This window comes from Elephas maximus, chromosome 1 (genome assembly GCF_024166365.1).
Source record: "Elephas maximus indicus isolate mEleMax1 chromosome 1, mEleMax1 primary haplotype, whole genome shotgun sequence".
Lineage (NCBI taxonomy): Eukaryota > Metazoa > Chordata > Mammalia > Proboscidea > Elephantidae > Elephas > Elephas maximus.
The window spans coordinates 69,813,565-69,835,379 of record NC_064819.1 but is presented as its reverse complement, the minus strand read 5'-3'; the positions used below and the strand labels follow the sequence as shown (position 1 = coordinate 69,835,379).

Sequence of the window (21,815 nt, the reverse complement as noted above, 5' to 3'; positions counted from 1 at the left end):
GAAAGGTCCACTATCCAAGGAGTTCAACAAACCCCATATAGGATAGACCCCCAAAGAAAAACACCAAGACATACAACAATCACACACCTAAAACCAAAGACAAAGAAAGATTCCAGAGAGCAGCTAGAGAAAAATGAAAAGTCACATGCAAAGGGGAAACAATAAGGATAAGCTCTGATTACTCAGTAGAAACCATGCAGGCAAGAAGTAATGAGATGACATATGTAATATCTTGAAAGAAAAAAAAACCTGCCAAGCAAGAATAATACATCCTACAAAACTCTCACTCAGATATGGTGGCAAAATTAGGACATTTCCAGACAAACAGAAATTAAAGGAATATGTAAAAACCAAACCAAACTTACAAGAATTATTAAAGGGAGTCCTTTGGTCTGAGAACAAACATCAGACAACAACCTGAATCTAGCACATAAGACAGCCAGATACCAACCAAGACAATGAACTCTTGAGGATAAAACAAAACTAAAAATTTTACAACAGGGAACCAGAGATGTCAATCAGTAAATGACAACAACGTCAGAACAATAAAAGAGGAAGTAAATGGTGTAGGTATAGAACTTTCAAATCGAGAGGAAGTCAAGGCAATACCAAGTAATAAAAGATGGGTTTAAACTTAGAAAAGCAGGGGTAAATTTCAAGATAACAACAAAGAAAGTTAAGAAATCTACTCATCAAAATAAAGAAGAAAAACAAAGTCTCAGTAAAAACAAAATCTACAAAAATGAAAGAAATGAAAAAGAAATGCACAAACAAAAGGAATTCAGCACAGAAGAGTAAGAGGAAAAAAGAAAATGTAAGCACCACAAAAAAACACTACAAAGTGACAGCAATAAATTCACACCTATCAATAATCACACTGAACATAAATGGCTTAAATGTACCCATAAAGAGAGAGTGACACAATGGATTGCAAAGAACAGGACCCATCAATATGCTATCTACAAGAGACACACCTTAGAAACAAAGACATCAATTTATTAAAAATCAAAGGATGGGAAAAAAAATATATCAAGCAAATAACTACCAAAAAAGAGCAGGAGCGGCAATACTAATTGCAGATAAAATAGACTTTTTTTAAAAAAAGTCCACCACAAAAGACAAAGAAGAGCATTATGTAATGATTAAAGGGAAAATCCACCATGAAAACATAATCATAACAAATATCTAAGCATCCAATCGCAGGACTCCAAAATACATAAAACAAACTCTAACAACACTGAAAAGAGAAATTGATAGTTCCACAATAATATTAGGAGACTTCAACACACCACTCTCAGTAAAGGACAGAACATCTAGAAAGAAACTCAACAAAGATACAGAAGATCTAATGGCCGCAATCAACCAACTTGACCTCATAGACATATACAGAACATTCTACCCAACGGCAGCAAAGTGTACACTTTTTTCCAACGCACATGGAATGTACTCCAGAATAGACTATATCTTAGGCCACAAAGTAACCCAAAACATTGAGATAATACAAAATATCTTCTCTGATCACAGCACCATCACAGTAGAAATTAACAACAGGAAGAGCAAGGGGAAAAAAAAATCAATTACATGGAAACTGAATAACACCCTCCTTAAAAATCACTGGGTAATAGAAGAAATCAAAGATGGAATAAAAAAATTTCTAGACTCAAATGAGAATGAAAACACATCATACCAAAACCTTTTGGACACAATAAAAGCAGTTCTCAGAGGTCATTTTATAGGAATAGAGGCACACATCAAAAAGGAAGAAAGGAACAAAATCAAAACATTAGCTACAGAAATTGAACAAATAGAAAGAGAACAGCAATAGAAGCCCACAGTCACCAGAAAAAAGGAAATAATAAAGATCAGAGCAGAAATAAATGAAATAGATAATACAAAACAGTAGAAAAATCAGTAAAACCAAAAATTGATTATTCGAAAGGATCAGCAAAATTGACAAACCATTGGCCAAATTGACAAAAGAAAAACAGGAGAGGGCACAAATAACTCAAATAAGAAATGAAATGGAGACATTACAACAGACCTAACTGTATTAAGAAGGATCATGATAGAGTACTATACTCCAAAAAATTTGAAAACCTAGACGAAATGGACAAATTTCTAGAAACACACTACCTACCTAAACTAACACAAAATGATGTTGAAAATCTGAACGGACTGATAACAAGAGAAGAGATTGAAAAGGTAATACAAAAAAAAAAAAAAATGCCCAAACAAAAAAAAGCCCTGGCCCAGGTGGCTTCACTAGAGAATTCTACCAAACATTCAGAGAAGAGCTTGTACCAGGATTACTCAAACTATTTCAGAACATAGAAATGGAAGGGATACTTCCAAATTCATTCTATGAAGCCAGCTTATCCCTGCTACCAAAACCAGACAAAGATATCACAAAAAAAGAAAATTACAGGCCCATATCTTTCCTGAATATAGATGCAAAAATTCTCAACAAAATTCTAGCCAATAGAATTTGGCATCATATCAAAAAAATAATACATCACGACCAAGTGGCATTCATATCAGGTATGCAAGACTATTTCAACTTCAGAAAATCAATCAATGTAATACATCACATAAATAAAAGAATCTCATGATCAACTCATTGATGCAGAAAAAGCATTCAACAAAGTCCAACACCCATTCCTGAAAAAAAAACTCTCAATAAAACAGGTGTAGAAGGGAACTCCCTCATCATAATAAAGGGCATCTATACAAAACCAACAACCAACAGAGACTGAAAACATTCCCCTTGAGAACAAAAACAAGACAAGGATGCTCTTTATCACGGTTCCTATTTAACACTGTGCTGGAAGTCCTAGCTAGAGCAACAAGGCAAGAAAAAGAAGTAAAAGGCACCTAAATTGGTAAGTAAGTAAAGCTGATCCTATTTGTGGATGATATGATACTATACATAGAACACCCAAAGACTCCATGAGAAAACTCCTGGAATTAGTAGAAAGATTCAGCAGAGTAGCATGATACAAGATGTTGTTGTTAAGTGCAGTCCAGTCATTCCCAACTCATAGAAACCCTATGTACAACAGAATGAAACACTGCTAGGACCACCGCCATCTTTACAATTGTTGTTATGCTTCAGCTCATTGTTGTAGCCACTATGTCAGTTCATCTTGTTGAGGGTCTTCCTCTTTCTTATTGACCCTCTCCCAAGCATGATGTTCTTCTCCAGGGACTGATTCCTCCTGATAACAAGTTCAAGGTATGTGAGACGTAGTCTCGCCATCTTTGCTTTTAAGGAGCATTCTGGTTGTACTTCTTCCAAGGCAGATTTGTCTGTTCTTTTGGAAGTCCATGGTATATTCAATATTCTTTGCAACACTACATTTGAAAGGTGTCATTTCTTCTTTGGTCTTCATTATCCAGCTTTCCATGCATATGAAATGATTGCAAACACCATAGCTTGGGTCAGGTGCGTCTTAGTCTTCAAGGTGACATCTTTGCTTTTCAACACTTCAAAGAGGTCTTTTGCAGCAGATTTGCCCAATGCAATGAGCTGCTTCCACGGATGCTGATTGTGAATCCAAGTAAAATGAAATCCTTGACGTCAATCTTTTCTCCATTTATGATGTTGCTTATTGATTCAGTTGTGAGGATTTTTGCTTTCTTTATGTTGAGGTGTAATCCATACTGAAGGTTGTGGCCTTTGATCTTCATTGTTAAGTGCTTCAAGTCCTCTTCATTTTCAGCAAGCAAGGTTATGTCATCTGCATAGTGCAGGTTGTTAATGAGTCCTTCCTCCTCCTGATGCCCGGTTCTTCTTCATATAGTCCAGCTTTTCAGATTATTAGCTCAGGGTACAGATTGAATAGGCATTGCATAAGGATACAACACTGATGCATGCTTTCCTGACTTTAAACCATGCAGTGTCCTCTTGTTCTGTTAGATTGACTTCCTCTTGATCTGTGTACAGGTTCCTCAAAAGCACAATTATGTGTTCAGGGATTTGCATTCTTCACAATGTCATCCATAGTTTGTATCATGGATTGAATTATGCCCCCCCCAAAACAAAAATATGTGTATATCAACTTGGTTAGGCCATGATTCCCAATATTGTATGGTTTTCCTACATTTTGTTATAGTAATTTTATGTTGAGAGGATTAGGGTGGGATTGTAACACCACCCTCACTCAGGTCACCTCCCTGATCCAAGGTAAAGGGAGTTTCCCTGGTGTGTGGCCTGCACCACCTTTTATCTCTCAAGAGATGAAAGGAAAGGGAAGCAGGCAGAGGGTTGGGAACTTCATACCACCAAGAAAGCAGAACCAAGAGCAGAGCACATCCTTTTGACCAGCGGTCCCTGTGCCTGAGAAGCCCCTCAGCCAGGGGAAGACTGAGGACAAAGACCTCCCTCCAGAGCTGACAGAGAGAGAGGCAGCCTTGCCCTGGAGCTGACACCCTGAATGTGGACTTTTAGCCTACTTTACTGTGAGGAAATAAATTTCTCTTTGTTAAAGCCATCCACTTGTGGTATTTCTGCTATAGCAGCCCTAAATGACTAAGACAGTTTGTTATGATTCACACAGTCAAATGCCTCTACATAGTCAATAAATCACAGGTAACTATCTTTCTGGTATTTTTTGCTTTCAGCCAGGATCCATCTGACATCAGCCATGATATCCCTGGTCCCATTTCTGCTTCTGAATCTGGCTTGAATTTCTGGCAGTGCCCTGTTGATGTACTGCTGCAGCCATTTTTGAATGATCTTCAGCAAAATTGTACTTGCATGTGATATTAATGATACCGTGGTATAATTTCCGCATTCGGTTGGATCACCTTTCTTGGGAATAGGCATAAATATGGATCTCTTCCATTTGCTTGGCTAGGTAGCTGTCTTCCAAATTTCTTGGCATAGATGAGTGAGCACTTCCAGCACTGCATCTGCTTGTTGAAAGATCTCAGTTGGTATTCTGTCAATTCATGAAGCCTTGGTTTTCGCAAATGCCATCAGTGCAGCTTGGATTTCTTCCTTCAGTACCATTGGTTCCTGATGATATGCTACCTCCTGAAATGGAGGAACATTGACCAATTCTTTTTGGTATAGTAACTCTGTGATGTACTTCCATCTTCTTTCGATGCTTCCTGCTCCATTTAATATTTCCCCCACAGAATCCTTCAATGTCACAACTTGAGGCTTGAATTTTTTTCTTCAGTTCCTTCAGCTTGAGGAATGCCGAGCTTGTGTTTCTCTTTTGGTTTTCCATCTCCAGGTGTTTTCACATGTCATTATGATACTTTGTCTTCTTGAATACAAGATAAACATACAAAAATCAGTTGGATCCCTATACAACAATAAAGAGAACTACAAAAAAGAAATCTGGAAAACAATGTCATTTATAATCACACTAAAAAACTAAAATATTTAGGAATAAATCTAACCAGGGATATAAAAGACCTATACAAAGAAAACTAGAAAAACTACTGCAAGAAACCAAAAGAGACCTGTATAAGTGGAAAAACGTACCATGCTCAGGGATAGACTTAATATTGTGATAATGTCGATTTTACCCAAAGCAATCTTCAAATACAATGCAATCCCAATCTAAATACCAATAGCATTCTTTAAAGAGTTAGAAAACTAATCTTTAACTTTATATGGAAAGGGAACAGGCTTGGGTAAGTAAAGCACTATTAAAGAAGAGAATAAAACAGGAGAACTTGCACTACCTGACCTCAGAACCTACTATACAGCTACAGTTGTCAACACAGCCTGGTACTGGCACAATGACAGACATGTTGACCAGTGGAACAAAATTGAGAACGCAGATGTAATTCCATCCTCCTACGGTGACCAGATCTTTGACAAACATCCAAAGTCCATCAAATGGGGAAAAGACAGTCTTTTTAACAAATGGTGCTGGCAAAACTGGATGTCCATCAGCAAAAAAATGAAACAGGTCCCATATCTCATGCCATACACAAAAATTAATTCAAAATGGATCAAAGTCCTAAATATAAATCCCCAAACTATAGAGATCATAGAAGAAAAAATAGGGTCAATGCTACAGGCACTAATACATGGCATTAAGAGAATACAAAGTGTAACTGGCAATGCACAAACACCAGAAGATAAGCTAGATAACTGGGATCTTCTAGAAATTAAACACTTACACTCATTAAAAGACTTCACCAAAAGAGTAAAAATAGAACCTAAAGACTGGGGAAAAAAAAAAATCGGCTATGACAAATCTGACAGAGGCCTAATCTGTAAAATCTACAAGAAAATCCAACACCTCTGCAATAAAAAGACAAAGAAACCAATTAAAAAATGGGCAAAGATATGAATAGTCACTTCACCAAAGAAGACATTCAAGTAGCTAACAGACACATGAGGAAATGCTCATGATCACTAGCCATTAGAAAAATGCAAATCAAAACCACAATGAGATGCCATCTCAGCCTGACATTAATGGCTCAAAAAACAAAACAAAACAAAAAATAGAAAATAGAAAATAAATGTGGGAGAGACCAGGGTGATTGGAACTCTTATGTACAGCTGGTGTGAAACCAAAATGGTACAACTATTTCGGAAAAGAATATGGTGCTTCCTTAAAAAGCTAGGAATAAAAATACCATATGATCCAGCAATTTCATTCTTAAGAATATATCCTAGAGAAATAGCTGTTACACGAATAAACGTATGCACAATAGCAAAAAGATGGAAACACCTAGGTGCCCATCAGTAGATGAATGGATAAACATACTATGGTACATACATACAATGGATTACTATGCAGTGATAAAAAGACAATGATGAATCTGTGAAGCATCTCACAATATGGATGAATCTGGAGGGCATTATGCTGAGTAAAACAAATTAATCACAAAAAAGCAAATATTGTATGATATCACTACTACAAAAACTCATGGAATGGTTTATATACACAAAAAGAAACAATCTTTGATGGTTACAAGGGAGGGAAGGGATGGGATGGAAGAACACTAAACAGACAATCACTTGATGGCAATGGATTTTAGACAAAAGATAAGTGGTAACCTTGGTGGAAGGTAAGATAGTATACAGTACTGGGGAAGCCAGCACAACTCTTCCAAGGCAAGGTCACAGGAGCTTCATAGACATATCCAAACTCCCTGAGGGTCCAGATTATGGTGCTGAGGGCTGTGGAGACAATGGTCTCAGGGAACATTTAGGTCAATTGGCATAACATAGTTTATAGAGAAAATATTCTGCATTCTACTTTTGGTGAGTAGCATCTGGGGTCCTAAAAACTTGTGAATGGCCATGTCAGATACTGCAGCAAGGAAGAATGAAGAAAACCAAAGACATAAGGGAAAGTTTAGTCTAAAGGACTAATGGACCACCACTACCACAGCCTTCACCAGACTGAGTCCAGCACAACTAGATGGTGCCCAGCTCCCACGACCAACAGCTCTGACAGGTATCACAATAGAGGTTCCTGCACAGAGCTGGAGAAAAATGTAGAACAAAATTCTAACTCACATACACACACACAAAAGACCAGACTTACTGTCCCAACAGAGGCTGGAAAACCCCAAGAGTATGGACCCGGCCACCCTTTTAGCTCGGTAATTGAGTCACTCCTGAGATTCACCCTTCAGCCAAAGATTACCAAAACCCAAACCTGTTGCCATTGAGTCAATTCCAACTCATAGTGACCCTATAGGACAGAGTAGAACTGCCTTGTAGGGTTTCCAAGGAGCACCTGGTGGATTTGAACTGCTGACCTTTTGGTTAGCAGCCGTAGCTCTTAACCACTACGCCACCAGGGTTTCCAAAGATTAGACGGTCCCCCAAAACAAAATGAGAGTAAATGCTCACACAATCCCAGGGGCAAGGATGAGAAGGCAGGAGGGAACAGGAAAGCTGGTAATGGGGAACTCAAGGTAGAGAATGTTGACATGTCACGGAGTTAGTAACCAAGGTCACAAAATAATATATGTATTAGTTATTTAATGAGGAACTAGTTTACTTTATAGACCTTCATCTAAAATACAAAAAAAAAAAAAAAGAACCCAGCTGCTAAACAAAGGGCTAGCAGTTTGAATCCACCAGCTGCTCTTTGGAAACTCTATGGGGCAGTTCTACTCTATTCTATAGGGCTGCTATGAATCAGAATCGACTGGATGGCAATGGATAGGGCAAGTATGCCTGTGGTTACAATCCCATTCGTGAAGGGGTTGTTTTTGTTACGTCAATGAGACGGGATTAATGGAGGGTGTGTCTTTAGTCAATTTCTTTTGAGATATAAATGAGATTAAACAAGCAATAGAAAGAAGCAGGAATAGGGGGAAGAGAGATACCAAGCCACGTGAAGATTGCTCAGGAGCAGGAGCTCAAAAGAGATAAGGACCTTCCCTCAGAGCAAACAGAAAAAGAAAACCTTCCCCTAGATCCAGCACCCTGAATTCAGACTTCCTGCATTCTAAATTTTGAGAAAATAAATTTCTGTTTGTTAAAGCCACCCATTTGTGATATTTCTGTTACAGCAGCACTAGATAACTAAGACACCCACTAAGACTCCATTTAGGAAGAAATTAAATTTCCACTCTTATCAGCTGTGCAGGCTTCTGTAGCGTCATGCCCACAGAGCTTCATCCAGACAGCAGTGTTTTGTCATTGTCAGATCTCTTTCATCCTAATCTTTAGGTGTATTTAGAAATATGAAATGCAGTATTTCACAGGGTAGTCTGCAAATTGAAGGTATACCACACAGCAGCAAATATGAACTCACAGGAAAAAGAGAGAGAGAGAGAAGAAATTAGGTATTTTACTCTACATTGACACATGGTATGTTCCTGAACTCAAAGGAATTATTTGGCTCACTATCGAATTGCTATTACTAAGAAAACAGACCCAATTTGAGATTCCGTAGAAAATAGAATTTCAGTATATTTTTTGTCATACACAGTAAGAATTAGCACCAGATTGTGCATGTCACAGAATTAAATGTGATACAACGTGAATTAAATTAAAAAAAGGGCTCTACCCTCAGAAATCTTAGGATGAAGGACATTGATGCAGAAAGAAATATGAAGGTTACCATGTCACTTGCTAAGTAGTTACTCAAGGAAGAGAGCAAGTTTTAATAATGTGTTTAGATCGAATATTGCCTAAGAAGTTGCTTTATCTCTTCTTGATAAGCTTTGATTTCAAAGGAATTCAGGTGATACCTAGATGTACAAGGATAAGAATTTAATGAACAGAGGAGACTGGGGCATTGCAGAGCTACGGCAGAAAAAGAAGGGAAGCTTCAGAAGATGAATTGCTGTGAGTAGACAATGAGTGCTAACTAAATATTCTTTTTAGGAAGAAGATGAATAGGCACCAAAAAGACAAAGGTACCCAGTCTTTCTCCTCTCTCTCTTAGAATAAAACTCTTATTGTATGTTTAACAAATGTTAGAAGGAGGCGTACAAGGTGCGTATAAAGATTTGTCAGAGAATTTTGGAGCAAAACTTGTGTACTCTCATTAAAGTGACTGGAGCGAAGAAGCAGCTTTTAGGCGTCATTAAATCATGTCTTTCTTTTTTTTATTATTTTGCAATATACTTGGTATTAGCATATTAGGAACATCATGAATCTTTTCAGAAGAGTAATGTTGGTAGACGCCCCAGTAAGTGTGTGTGATACAAACACACATGAGCACGCGCGCACACACACACACGTCATAAGAGTTCCTTTTAAGTCTATGTCACCTTAAGCCTCTGTTTTTCATTTTCTTTAAAGTAGCTGTGTTCTTTATTTTATTGTTCTGCATGAATTGAATTATGGGGACATAATAATATATTTATAAGGTTGGTGTATATAGAGTACAGTTGTATGTAAATATCTTGGAAATAATTTATTTGAGGATATGGCAGTTAAAACATATCAAAGCCTTTCAAATGCACTTACTCCATTTTCAAGGATTATCTATTACGTTGTAAATTGCTCGGGTAAGCTCATAAAACCATTTATAATGAAACAGGCAACACTTTAAATAGAATAAATGCACTTTTTTTTTTCGTGGTTGCTGACTGGTTGCAATGATTTAAAAAGCTGTTACTAATACACAGTATATTTTCTCTATCTGTTTAATAAGTTATTTATAACCATTAATTCTAGGAATTCAGAAATGGAAATGACCATTAGGACATCTTGTCCTTCCCTGGTCTTTCTATACCCAATATATGTGCTTTTTCTATTCTTGGTTTCAGTAAATCTAGTGTTGGTACGTATATTACATCCAGTGGGAAAGTAGTGTTTAGAATCTAATAGCTCTCAATGTTTATATATTCTGTCCTCTAAAATCTTAATATATACTTGCCCTTCATGGATAAAATAAAAATATGCCAGTGAATTTTGCACACACTTTCTAGAGGAATAAATATGTAGTAGATTTTCATATTTATAAGGCACCCCTAAATGCCTGCAAAATCCATAGCAATATGCCTCAAGTTGTTTCATTAACACCTGGCACACCTTATTGAGAATTAAATGCTTAAAACTCAATTTTTTGTAATTTGTCTTTTCTACTCAAAGTATCGTGTCACCTATCAATCACCTAGTGAGAGAGAGAGAGATATGGATAGATAGACAGATAGGTAGGTGGGTAGGTAGGTAGACAGGCAGTCAGACAGACAGACACACAAGACAGATAGATAGATAAAGATTTCTTCAGGGACCCTTCATCATTTTGTTTTTGCTTTTTTTTATCCATGATCGCACATGTTTTGGACTGAGACATTGGTTTGTTTGGGGTGTGTGTGTGTGTTTCCATTCATAAGGTCGTATGTGTTTATTTGTATTTGTGCTATCTTTGACGTCAAACATTAATCACTACAAGGATCACCCTTTCATGTCTAATAGCTCAATTAGAGAATTTTTTTCTTTTTCATATGAGTGTAACTCACCTTAATAAAATCTAAATGGAAGCAGGGACACTGAACCAAAAATGAATTTGGAACATTCAGGATGATGTATTGCCTTACACACTGTTTTACATTCTTTTTGGAGGGTGGCTGTACTGTAGGGTTAAGAAGTTCTGGACTTGCAGCTAGACAGAGTCCCTGGGTTCAAATCCCATTTGTATGACCTTTGGGGATTTAAGTGTTACATGTCCTAGTTTCCTTATCTGTAAAATGGAGCTAAAAATATTTGGTCTATCATAGAGTTTTTGCAAATATTTGATGAGATAATGCATGTAGAACACTTATTAGAGTATCTGGTTTATGGTTGGTGATTGTTTTTAGCTGCCAGTCGAGTCGGCTCTTGGCTGTCAATGATGGGATCAGACTATTGTGATCCATACGGTTTTTATTGGTTGATTTTTGGAAGTAGATCACTAGGCCTTTCTTCCTAGTCTTAGTTTAGAAGCTCTGATGAAACCTGTTCATTATCATAGCCAACACTCCTGCATGGAAAGCAAAAATTCTACCTCTGAATCGACACTGTTAGTCTTTGGTAAGTACTAGTTACTATTTCTATATTAAAAAAATAAGGGAAGAATAATGAAATAATAAATTACCACTTAAATAAACCATAAATAGATCCCACTTCAAGGAAGAAGTGGTGGTCCTGTTGCTGAGAGTGTGGACAGAAGGCAGCACTTGGCAGTCAGTGCCTCTAGGGATTGCTTCAGCAAGGTTACATGCTTTGGTAAGGCCCACCTCCAATGGTGACGAACAAAAAACCCAAATCAAATCTGTTGCTGTCAAGTCCATTCCAACTCACGGTGACCCTATAGGACAAAGTAGAACTGCTCCATAGAGTTTCCAGGGAGCGCCTGGTGGATTTGAACTGCCAACTCTTTGGTTAGCAGCTGTAGCACTTAACCACTATGCTAGCAGGGTTTCCATGATGATGGAGGAATAGATACAAAAGTGTAGTCATTTAGACCCAAAGCAGGACAACTGTGAAAGGCCATTTCAGCTCCAGAGCTCCCAGTGGGGTTGGCTGAGGCTGCCAGGGGCCTGCACCGCAGCTTTCCTTCTCCCTCTGTCCAATCCTCCTTCCTTCCCTCCCCTTTCATAGCTATTGGTCCCTTACAACCATCTGGAGTACTACATTCTGTCTCAGTCTTCCAGAAAGCCCAATCTGCAACCTCGCCTTACAAATGAATTTTTTAAAACGGTAGACTTTCTAACATAAATATTTAATGCAAAAAAATTTTTTTTAAATGGTAACAAAATCTGCATAATTAAAAATGCTATTTAAAGCCCAGCACAAAAATTACAGCCTAGGAAACCCTATGGAGCAGTTCTATTCTGTCATCTAGGGTGGCTATGAGTTGAAATCAACTCAACAGCATAAAACAACAACATAACCATGTTCAATATCATTTCAGGTGAGGCTTCTTGGAAAGGCATATGTTTTGTTTGTTTCTTTTAACAGGATTAACTGTATCAGATGAGTATCTTAAATAGTTTTATATCATGAAATTGCATTCCTGACCAAAGATCTGATGTCCAAAACTCTATAGAAATCACCATAAATAAGGTACGTACTAAGCTATAATTGATATAATGTATTGATGGAGTATGATGCTTTCCAAAGTATTGATTAATGATTTTGATTTGTAGCAAAACATGCTTGTTTATTCCAGTTTATAAAAGATTACCCGGGGTGGTGCTTGGCAGTTCTGTGAGGCCTTCAAGACACAGGAGTAGCGTAGAGCAAGATCCAGGAAAATACCCAAATAAATAAGAACCTGGAAAGAGGAGCAGGGTGTTTTACAAGTTCATTCATTTATTTGTTAATCAAATGAATATTCATCAGGCACCTAATGAATTCTAGATACTAAGCCAGTACTACTGGTGAGCTAAAACTTATGTACTCCCTGACTTACAGCTTACTTGGTGGTGTGGGGGACATGTTGTTATTGTTAGGTGCCATCAAGTTGGTTCCAACTCATAGCAACCCTATGTACAACAGAACAAAACACTGCCTAGTCCTGTACTGTCCTCACAATCGTTGCTATGTTTGAGCCCATTGTTGCAGCCACTGTGTCAATTCATTTCATTGAGAGTCTTCCTCTTTTTCTCTGACCCTCCACTTTACCAAGCATGATGTCCTTCTCCAGGGACTGATCCTTCCTCATAGCATGTCGAAAGTACCTGAGACAAAGTCTCACAGTCTTTACTTTTAAGGAGCACCCTGGCTGTTCTCCCAAAACAGATTTGTTCGTTCTTCTGGCAATCTGTCGTATATTCAATATCCTTCACCAGTACTATAATTCAAATGTATCAGTTCTTCTTGGGACTTCCTTATTCATTATCTAGCTTTCACATTCATATGAGGCAATTGAAAATATCATGGCTTGGGTCAGGCGTACCTCAGTCCTCAAAGTGAAGGACATATAATCACGTAAATGCCTGTAAAACTCCAACTGAGGTAAATGCCCAGAAAAAAAAAAAAATGGGTCTTTGTTTCTTTGAGAGTGTTTTTTTTTTTTTTTTATCATGGGCATTTACCTAGCCAGGGCACTTCACTGAAGTGACTAGTCAGCTAAGGCATGAAAAATGAGTAGGAGTTACCCAAATGATGAGGAAAGTGAAGAACATTTCACTTAAATGCATTCACATTTGTAAAGGCTCTGAGGAAAAGACTACGTATATTAAGGGACGAAAGAAGGCCAGTTTGCAAAGCTCAGAGAACATGGAAGAGCATAGCGTGAGTGGAGGCTGAGAGGGGATTTTTTTTATTGTTATGAAAATGTATATAACTCATTTGCCAATTTAACATTTCTCACACATACAATTTAGTGACATCAGTTATATCAATCATGTTGTGCAACCATCACCAACATCTGTTCCCAAATTTTTTACCACCATAAGCAGAAACTCAGTCTTCCTAAACAATGACTTTCCCTTTCCCCCTGGTAAACAGTAACAAAGTTTGGTATGTATACATTTGTCTATTCTAGATATTTCATGTGAGATCATACAATATCTGTCCATTTGTGATTAACTTATTTCATTCAACATAAAGTTTTTAAGGTTTATTCATGTCATAGCGTGTATCAGAACTTCATTTCTCTTTATGGCTGAGTATTATTCCGTTGCATATATATTACATTTGTTCATCCGTTCATCTATCGATGGGCATTTAGGTTGTTTCCACTTTTGGCGATTGTGAATGGTGCCACAATGAACATTGGTATACATGTGTCTATTTGTGTTCAAGTCTGTTGGGTGTATGTATACCTAAGAGTGGAATTGCTGGGTCATATGGCAGTTCTGTGTTTAACTTTTTGAGGAACTGCCGAACTGTTTTCCACAGTGGCCGTACCATTTTGCATTCCCCCCAACAATGGATAAGGTCTCTAATTTCACCATATCCTTGCCAACATTTATTATTTTCCATTTTTTTTGATAAACAGGGATTTTTTAAACATTATTCTAAGAGATATTTAACCAGGTACATTGAAGATTGGAAGGAAGCTGAAAAAAAGAAATATACATGTTATGAGGAGCCCTGCTGGCACAGTGGTTAAGAGATATGGCTGCTAACCAAAAGGTTGGCAGTTTGAATATCAATTGGCCAATAGAAAAAATAGTTTTATTGTTGTTGTTGTTAGGTGCCGTCAAGTCAGCTCTGATTCATAGCGACCTATGTATGACAGAATGTAACACTGCTTGGTCCTGAACCATCCTCACAGTTGTTGCTATGTTTGAGCCCACTGTTGTAACCACTGTGTCAGTCCACCTCATTGAGGGTCTTCTTCTTTTTCACTGACCCTCTACTTTACCAAACATGATGTCCTTTTCCAGGGACTGGTCCTACCTGATAACATGTCCAAATTACATGGGATGAAGTTTTACCATCCTCACTTCCAAGGAGCACTATGACTGTACTTCTTCCAAGACACTTATTTGTTCATCTGGCAGTCCACGGTGTATTCAATATTCTTTGCCAACACCATAATTAGAAGATATCAGTTCTTCAGTCTTCCTCATGTGTAGTCCAGCTTTTGAATGCATATGAGGTGATTGACAATATGGCTTGGATCAGGCATACCTTAGTCCTCAAAGTGACATCTTTGTTTTTCAAAATTTTAAAGAGGTCTTTTGCAGCAGACTTGCTTAAAGCAATATGTCATTTGATTTCTTGACTGCTGCTTCCATGGACATTGATTTTGAATCCAAGTAAAATAAAATACTTGATAACTCATTTTATTATTAGACATATAAAATAATTGTAATAAAAACATTTTCAGAACTAGAATTATCTCTAAACAATTTTAGAGTTTTTGTATATATGTAACATAATTTTAAAATAAAACTTTTCATATGAGTTATGTGAACCTTAAAAATGGCATATGAAGAATAATTATTTGTGGTACATATTCAAATACATTAATCAGTTCTCTAGCCATCTGTATATCTAATACTATGTCAATGGTATTTTTAATGTGTTTTCTTCAATACCACTTTTTTCAAAAATATTTTATATAAAATGACCTGAAATCCCCTTAAAAGCTGTATTTTATAGTTAATAAATTTGAAATTGTTGATACCTTCATTTGACTTCTCTTCGTGGGCCATACTATTTTATTTGTATTGCACAAGTTTTGATGTATCATATCTCCATTGTTGTTCAGTACAGAATATTTCTAATTCCCTTATGATTTCTTTTTTATTTGACTTGTAGTTGTTGGTTTGGGCGTGGTTACTTAGAAGTCCATTGCTCTCTTCTCTTACCCTCCCAATGTAGAGACATTGATGTTCAAAGAAGCAGGGTAATAAGGGAGGAGCGTAGAGATGTTATGTGGAGGAGGTGGCCAGAGTGGTTAGGTGATTCCTTGTATCGAGCAAGTAAGTTAACTGATTGAACAAGTAAGTAAATATATCAAGAATAATGAGAGTCATTATTCTGTCCAAGAAGGGATTTGCAAACATAGTAAGTGGAAAGACTAAGCATAACCCAGATATTGGAATTGGAAATATTGGTATGAATTCACATTCCCTTTAAAATATAAATACACAGGTAGATACAGAAATATTTATAGGTGCATATACTGATTTTTTTTTCATTCCTGCCAAATGAAACAGCCTACAAGCAGTGACACCCCTGTAGCAATGAACACACCTAGAGCTTGCTTTCTAAATATCATTCTCTGCAAAAAAAAAAAAAATTAAAAAAGCAAGGCTTCTTTGAGAAATACCTGATTCTAGAACTGAGAAAGGAAAAGCAGATGAACTTGAAGCCTTTTGCTGTGCCCAATAGTATGGAGACATGTAAAAAAGACATGGTAGTCAACTTGAAGGGCCAAATCTAAGACTGTTTGAACATGAAAATATATGAGTCTTTCAGATTATAATTTGTTAAATTAAATGAGAATCCATAATGATATTTCAAATTGAATGTATAAAGAAAGAAAAGCTCTCCCTTGCAGTAAATACCAGAAACAAATGTAGAAAGGTGGACATGGGATGATCACCATTTGGCAAACATCAAAGCATTAGGAGTTGTCAATGGATTCTGTGGCTGGTGAATGGAAGTTAGAAGATAATTTTTTTGGATAAGATTTGAGCAAAGCATAATAAAAATGAATCATTCCTCCCTCCATTATGATTAGGGTTTCAGCTGCAATGACTTGAGAGACTTGAAATTGTTGGGCTAGCTTGACTTGGGCTCTATGCCTGGGTCTGAGGCTCCATTTTGGCTGCAGGTGTTTGCTTTTGTTCCATCTCCACATTGTATCTACTGGAACTGTAATGTATGGTGCCAGGGCTAGGATGACTGGAATAGCTTGGGCTGATATCAGGGCTGCTAGACTTCTTACATAGCTTCTGGCATCTCCAAGAGTGTACATTCCAAATGCTGACACAGAAGCTGCAAGGCTTCTTATGAACTAAGCTCAGAAGTACGAAATATCAATTCTGCAAGTTACTTATGTCAGCCTGGATTTCAGGAGAGGGGGATTAGATTTTTACTTCTCAGAGAGGAGTAGAGAAATGTTTGCAGCCACTTTTAGTCTATCACAGTATCTACTCCAAGTACATTTCTACTCCATTCATATCTCACTCATTAAGGGCATTGTTTTACAGCAATGACATTCTTTATCAAAATTTGTATTCATGTTGTCTCCTACCTAAATTATTTTACCTTCAATGTTGAACTTTTAAACTAAAATTATTATCAGAGATTTTACTTTTTGAAAGAACGAACTTTAAGAAATTTACTCAATTATAGAATTTAGAAAAAAAATCAAGTCATTATGGGAATAAATGTTTCTGATTTTCTTTTTGAAGCATTGCATCATTACAATATTTTTGAAGTTCTGCAAATGTGGCCAAGATAGTCAAACCTATCGTTTTTATTTATTAGTTTATGGGAACATTTGGAATTGAAGATGAGGGAAAAGAAGTTTTAAAAGAATCATTTGATTTAAATAGACAGTCATGATTTATGGCTGTTATTGTGTGCTGTCAAGTCGATTCCAACTCATAGCAACCTTATGTGACAGAGTAAAACTGCCTCGTAGGGTTTCTTTGGCTGAAATCTTTATGGGAGCAGATGCCCAGGTGTTTTCTCCTACAGAGCCGCTGGTGGGTTTGAACCGATGACCTTTTGGTTAGCAGCTGAGCAGTTAACCATTGTGGAACCAGGACTCCTTATGATTTATAGAGTTATATGTAAATGTGTCTTCTGCAGCTGCAGGTGTGAAATAATCCTAGCTGGGTTCAGTTATCTTAATATACCTACTAGCTCTTGAAGTAGATGAAGATTTTTTTCCAGTGTGTTTGTGTCCTCTCATTTTCAATGTATCTGTGTTTGTCCTCATTGTGGATGGTAATGTTGACAAAAATGTTTTGCACTAGTTACACATTCATTATCAACTTTCAAAAGAACAAAATTTTAGTACTTTTTAATGAAACATACACTTTATCTAGTTGAACTCATTAAAACTCATTGCTGTTGAGCTGATTCCGAGTCATAACAACCCTATAGTACAGAGTAGAATAGACCCATAGGGTTTCCAAGGAGCGGTTGATAGATTTGAACTGCTGAACTTTTGGTTAGCAGCCATAGCTCTTAACCACTGTGCCACCAGGGCTCCAAGTTGAAGAAGGAAGGTTTATCATGAAACAGTTTAACAAACAGTAAAATAAGTAGTTTTATGTTTATACATTTAATGACTGACAAACTAAATTGAATGTGACAATGGAGTTTCTACTGTGGATCATAACAAATTAGGGATAACGTTATAAAGAATGGAAATTCCAAAACACTTAATTATGCTCTTGCAGAACCTATTTGTGGATCAAGAGGCAGTCATTTAAACAGAACAAGGAGGTACTGCGTGGTTCAGAATTGGAAAAGATGTGTGGCAGGGTTGTATTTATTCACCTTACTTATTCATCCGTATGCTGAACAGATAATCTGAGAAATTGGAGTACATGAAGAAGAACATGGCATCAAGATTGGAGGAAGATTCATTAACAACTTGTGATATGAAGATGACACAACCTTGCTTGCCAAAAATTAAGACAACCTGAACCATTATCTGATGAAGGTGAAAGACTACAGCTTTCAGCATAGATTACACTTGGACATGAAGAAAACAAAAATCCTCACAAATGAACCAACATCATGATAAATGAGGAAGAATTCGAAGTTGTTAAATATTTCATTTTACTTGGGTCAACTATCAATGTCATTGGATTCTGATTCATAGTGACCCTATAGGACACAGTAGAACTGCCCAATAGGTTTCCAAGGAACAGCTGGTGGATTCGAATTGCCAACCTTTTGATTTGCAGCTGTAGCTCCTTAACCACTGTGCCACCAGGGCTCCTCTTTGGAAGCAGCAGTCAAGAAATCAAACTATGCCTTAAAAGCTTGTGAGCAGCCATCTAAGATACTCCACTGTTGCCACCAGCTCTGGAGCAAGGGAGAGTGAAGAAAACCAAAGACATGAGGGAAATATTAGTCCAAAGGACTAATGGACCACAACTATCACAGCCTCCACCAGACTGAGTCCAGCACAACTGGATGGTGCCCAGCTACCATCACTGATTGCTCTGACAGGAATCACAACAGAGGGTCCCAGGGAGAGCTGGAGAAAAATGTAGAACAAAATTCTAACTCGACAAAAAAAGACCAGACTTACTGGTCTGACAGAGACTGGAGAAATCCTAAGGGTATAATCCCCAGACACCCTTTAACTCAGTTCTGAAGTCACTCCTGAGGTTTACTCTTCAGCCAAAGATTAGAGAGGCCCATAAAACAAAATGGGTCACACCAGCCCAGGAGTAAGAATGAGGAGGCAGGAAGGGACAGGGAAGCTGGTAATGGAGAACCCAAGGTCAAAAAGGAGAGCGTGTTGACACGTCATGGGATTGACATCCAATGTCACAAAACAATATGTGTATTGTTTAATGTGAAACTAATTTGCTCTATAAACTTTCATCTAAAGCAAAATATGAAAAAAAAAGACATCAAACTATGTACAGTTATGCATTGCTTAATGTCCATGGTACATTCTGTGAAATATGAATGTTATATGTTTTGGACATTGTGTGAACACCATATTACTTAGCACAGCATATACATTTCCTCAGCCTCTGTCCCCTTCTCCAGTCCCCGCAGTTCAGTGGCTTATCCAGGGTGCCTCTCTGATCCCTCTTCTCTGGCCCGGGAAACCCTACTCCATACCCTTTGCCAAGCCCTTCCACAGCCCCTACCTCTTGGTCCCTTCCCCGGTGCACTGGAGCCAGGCTGCACTAACGTGATTTGGAAGAGTAGCTGCTCACTGCTCACTGTGAGTAGACCACAGATGTCCCCCCAAGCAGCTGCTCAACCACTCAGCCCAGCCACTCAGCTTGACCTGTGGAGATTCACTGACCTCCAATGACGTCCCCACATCTGCACGGGACTCCCTGTCCCCCTCTCCCTCTTCCTTTACTCCCTCTACCCCTTTCTTTCTGGGTCCAGACAAGCATATATATACTTAGCTGTATATATATATATATATTTTTTGTATATATTTAGCCATATACACTGTATATTCTTAGCATCACCTACGAATATGCAGTTGGTGTTGCCCAAAGGGACTTTATGTGGCACATGACTGTACTGCATTAGGCAAATCTGCTGCAAAAGACCTCTTTAAAGTTTTAAAAAAACAAAGATGTCACATTGATGTTTAAGGTGCACCAGACCCAAACGATAGTCCTTTTAATCGCCTGATTGTCCATGCAAAAGCTGGACAATAAAAAAGGAAGACAGAAGAAGAATTGATGCATTGGAATTGTGGTTTTGATGAAGAATGTTGGGTATACCATGGACTGCCAGAAGAATAACCACATCAGTCTTTAAAAAAATACAATCAGAATGTTCCTCAGATGTGAGGGTAATGAGACTTAAATTCCCTTACTTTGGACATGTCATCAGGAAAAAAAAAAACAATCACAGAAAAGGATAGTATGGTTGGTAAAGCGTGGAGTCAGCAAATGTAAGGGAGACCTTCAGTGAGTTGGGTTGACCCAGTGGCCAAAACAACAGACCCAAACAGCAACAATCATGAAGATAGAGCAGGACTGAACAGTGTTTCATCCTGTTATACAAAAGCTCTCCATGAGTTGAAGCTGACTCCACTGCCACTAACAACAAGCAATGGAGCTAAGACTACTCTCTCCATTCTCCACAAAATGAATGCTCAGCTACCGCACATATTCCACAAACACCTATAATTTCCTATGTTTTTCACTGACTGTACCATTTGACACCTAGATGTTTTAAGCAAGTCATAGGCCTCCATTAACTGTCTCTAGTGGCTTATATTGGAGCACAAGTTTTGAAACAGCAGGATCCCATATGCTGTCATTGAAAGAGAAATATTGAGTCAGAGGAAGAGAGATGGCTTTTTGCTGGTTCCATGACATCTTTAATCATACTTTAAATTGAGAACTGTTCACTGTCCAGGCATTCCACATATTACTAGGTGGATGATAGCAGAGACTGGATGTACCAATGCCCTCCTCATTTTGATACAGCAATTAATAATGCAACAATTAACAATGCTGCTTTAGCAAGAAAAAATGCTGAACCAGATGGGATGCTGGGAAAATACAATAGGAGGAAACTAAGACACTGGATTACCTTACAAGAGCAATATGAATAGTCAATAATCTTAACTATGATTGAATTTTGAAAGGGGTAGTTCTAGAGTGTTATAGAGAAGAGATCAGAGAACACAAAGCAGGATTCTGGAAAACCACTTAAGAAACTATGATAATATTCCAAGAGAGATATGAATTAAGGTGGTGGTAACAGGGATGGTGACAACTGGAGGTACTTTGGAAATAGAATCAATAGGATTTGATGCTATATTGGTTTGTGGAATATGAAAGAAAGTTTCAAGAATGACTTGGAAGTATATGATTTGCAAAACTGAGTGGATGGTTGTTTCATTCATTGTGAGAGAAGACCACTGGAAAAGGTTCAGGTTTGGAGGAAGCCTGACGGTGTGAAGAGATGGCTTTTATTCATTCAAGAGGATGTCAAATAGCTGAATTGTAGTGAATGATGACAGAATGAGTGCAGATCCTTTTAGACAGACAGGTTTGGAAGCGAGGACTTAAAGTTCTGTTTGATGACTTCAATTTTCTCTGTCAAGTAGGAGGTAAAGATTTTACCGATAATGTGTATAAGAGGTGCAATGGAGAGAGAGAGACAGAGGCTTTAGGAGACTGAAATTAGTTGCTTTTGTTGCCTAAAGATAGACACATGAGTGGACCAAGGTCATGGAGAGGGTTGCAGAGAACTGTTGAGGGTCCTGTGAGTTTTCTTCATTGTGATACAGCCATACTCAGCC

At 37.7% G+C, this 21,815-nt stretch overlaps 1 long non-coding RNA gene across 1 annotated transcript in view; it reads left to right on the top strand.

Annotated features, from left to right (window-relative positions):
• The first annotated feature begins 12,254 nt into the window (after positions 1–12,254).
• Positions 12,255–21,815, top strand: part of LOC126076287 (uncharacterized) — a 36,681-nt gene continuing 27,120 nt past the window's right edge. Inside the window, exons 1-2 of the long non-coding RNA XR_007517466.1 lie at positions 12,255–12,490; positions 14,764–14,843. This is a non-coding gene — a long non-coding RNA (uncharacterized LOC126076287). The remainder of the gene's footprint in view (positions 12,491–14,763; positions 14,844–21,815) is intronic.